Consider the following 3,352-nt stretch of genomic DNA (forward strand, 5'->3'; position numbering starts at 1 on the left):
TCTGTCTCTCTGTCTCTCTGTCTCTCTGTCTCTCTGTCTCTCTGTCTCTCTGTCTCTCTGTCTCTCTGTCTCTCTCTCTCTCTCTCTCTCTCTCTTTCTCTCTCTCTCTCTCCCTCTCCTTTTTATTGGTTGCTTGTGAATATCACATCATGCACCCCATTCATTTCTCCTTCGCCTCATACCTGCCCTCCATCCTTGCATCTTCAACAGAGGGGAAAAAAATCTCATTGTGGAAACTGTAATGTGTCCCAGTGTGTCCCACAGGACTCCCTTTTGTCCACCCTTCTTTGATTGCAAATGTTCATTGCAATGCGTCATCCAACTGGTACTGGGCATCTGCCTTCTGCTATCACTCTCAAGACTGGAACCTCACTGGGACTCCTCTTGGATATCCTGTTGTTGCCTTTGCCATGGAGGTCCTGTAGTTTTAAATCTGGAGGACCAGCTCCTTTATGCTCTCCAGCAGTTCATTGATGTGATAGATATCGGGGTAGGCGAACTCAAAGCCCTGGATCTGGGCCTGAGATCTGTGTGAGCTGCTCAGCTGCTGGCTGGCTCTCTGTATCTCATGCCTTCAGGGATGGCTCACTTGCAGCCCCCACATCCAGAATCAGTTTGGTGCTGCCTTGGTGAGATGCAGTACCCATTCTCCTGAGTGCTGCAGCTGATGAGGGATGGAGGAGCCAGTTCCCCTGCTCTCATGCCCCCAGGGCCAGATCTTCCAGAATGCCCAGGTGATGGGTGATGTGCAGGTTCTTCTAGTCTCCACCTTGCTTCCCATCCTGGGCCTGCCTAGCACCAGACTGATTGTCATCTCAGGCTCATTTTTTTTTTTCAGGAAATGTTAGACTACTAATCACTCAGATGTTCACAAGTCAGAACACTGAACATAGGCATGGTCTGTCTCCTCTCTGCTACCTACTAAAGCACATGTGACACAGCAACCTCACTTGCAAAGCCTCTAGGGGCAGCACCTTAATTCTCATTAAATATAGATCTTAAAGGGATGCTATTATTAATCCTGTCCATGATAATATTTGCAGATAAATCAGTAAAATTATTATTGCTTAATTAAAAATCAGTAAAATTATTATTGATTAATTAAAGTACTAGGTTTAGTACTAGGGATGTAACTTGGCAGAGTGCTTTCCTAGGATGCACAGAACCATGGGCAAGCACTGCATAAGCTAGAACGAGTACGGTGGCACACATCTGTATTCAGAAGGCAAGGCAGGAAGTTCAGAGGGTCAAAGTCATCCCTAGCGACACAGAGTTCAGTGCTGGCCTCAGTCATACACACTCTATCACAAACTACTAAGTCAGTTAAAATTTTAAAAAAAGAGCACAAATAAGCTAGCACTTGGACTAATACAATATCCGTCACAAATATATTACAGAAGATTTTGTATAACTTGCCAAATATTTGGCCTTAAAATAATTTAGATCTATAGCAAACATCAAACACAGATGAAAGTTAAGGTGGTCTACAAAATGTGGCGGCAAGATGGCTGTACATAGTTTGACTATGAAGTATCAGCCAAATTTACAATCTCTTCATCCTCTCAAGATCAAATTCTTATCCAAGAATGAATTGCTTGTTTCATATGTTTCAAACACATATGTGAACATATTCAGCACAAGACCTGTAAGGATTGTTTGTGTAATTACATAATATTCACTTGATTCATTAAAACCATTAATTCCCTAATTTTTCCTTTTAGAGGCTCTGTAATAAAATATTGGATCAAGAACCCAAAACCCTCAGAAGATGGAAAGATCTCCCATGCTCATGGATCAGTAGGATTAACATAGTAAAAATGGCTATCTTACCAAAAGCAATCTACAGATTCAAATGCAATCCCCACCAAAATTCCAAGCCAATTCTTCACAGAGATAGAACAATTCTCAGATTCATTGGAATAACATAAAACCCAGGACAGTGAAACTATTCTCAACAATAAGAGCATTTCTGGGGGAAATCACCATCCCTGCCCTCAACTGTGTACTACAGAGCAAGAGTGGTAAAAAGTGCATGGTATTGGTACAGAGAGAGACAGGAATATCAGTGGAATAAAAATGAAGACCCAGAAATGAACGCTCCATGCTCCACTGATTTTGACAAAGAAGCTAAAACCATCCATTGAAAAAAAAAAAAAAGACGGCATTTTCAACAAATGGTGCTGGTGGTCAAAATGCAAAAGAATGCAAATTGATCCATTCTTATCTCCTTGTACAAAGCTCAAGTCCAAGTGGACCAAAATCCTGCATATAAAAACAGATACACTGAATCTAATAGAAGAGAAAGTGAAAGAGAGCTTTGAACCCATAGGCATGGGGGAAATTTTCTGAACAGAACACCAATGGCTTATGCTATAAGATCAACAACCGACAAATGGGATCTCATAAAATTGCAAGGCTCCTGTAAGGCAAAGGACACTGTCAATAGGACAAAATGCAACTTACAGATTGGGGAAAGATATTTAAAATCTCTACATCTGATAGAGGACTAATATCCAGTATATACAAAAAACTCAAGAAGTTTGACTGCAGAGAACCAAATAACCCTATTAAAAATGGAGTGCAGAGCTAAACAAAAAAATCTCAACTGAGGAATCTCAAATGGAAGAGAAACACCAAAAAAAAAAAAAAAAAAAAAAAAAAAAAAAAAAAAAAAAAAAAAAAAAGTTCAATGTCCCTTAGTCATCAGGGAAATGCAAATTAAAATGACCCTGAGATTCCACCTCACATGAGTCAGAATGGCTCAGATCAAAAACTCAAGTGACAGCAGATGCTGGCAAGGATGTGGAGAAAGAAGAACACTCCTCCACTCCTCCATTGCTGGTGGGGTTGAAAGCTGGTACAACCACTCTGGAAATCAATCTGGTGGTTCTTCAGGAAATTGGAAATAGTTCTACCTGAAGACCCAGCTATACCACTCCTGGGTATAAGTCCAAAAGATGTTCCAACATATAATAAGGATACATTCTCCGCTATGTTCATCATAGTTTTATTTATAATAGCCAGAAGCTGGAAACAACCCAGATGTCCCTCAATAGAAGAGTGAATACAGAAAATGTGGTACATTTACACAATGGAATACTACTCAGCTATTAAAAACAATGACTTCATAAAATTCTTAAGCAAATTGATAGAACTAGAAAATATCCTCAGTGAGATAACTCAGACACAAAAGAACATACATGGCATGTACTCACTGATAAGTGGATATTAGCTCCAAAGTTCAGAATACCCACAATACAACTCACAGACCATATGAAGCTTAAGAAGAAGGGTGACCAAAGTGTAGATGCTTCAATCTGACTTAGAAGGGGAAACAAAATAATCACAGAAG

General features: G+C 40.0%; 1 non-coding gene across 1 annotated transcript; it reads right to left on the reverse strand.

The window, feature by feature from the left end:
• Positions 1-840: 840 nt before the first annotated feature.
• On the reverse strand, positions 841-972 carry LOC117716648 (small nucleolar RNA SNORA17). Its single transcript, XR_004607764.1, has one exon. It is a non-coding gene; the product is annotated as a small nucleolar RNA SNORA17 (small nucleolar RNA).
• Positions 973-3,352: the final 2,380 nt, after the last annotated feature.

The sequence above is a fragment of the Arvicanthis niloticus genome, chromosome 10 (assembly GCF_011762505.2).
Source record: "Arvicanthis niloticus isolate mArvNil1 chromosome 10, mArvNil1.pat.X, whole genome shotgun sequence".
NCBI classification, from domain to species: domain Eukaryota; kingdom Metazoa; phylum Chordata; class Mammalia; order Rodentia; family Muridae; genus Arvicanthis; species Arvicanthis niloticus.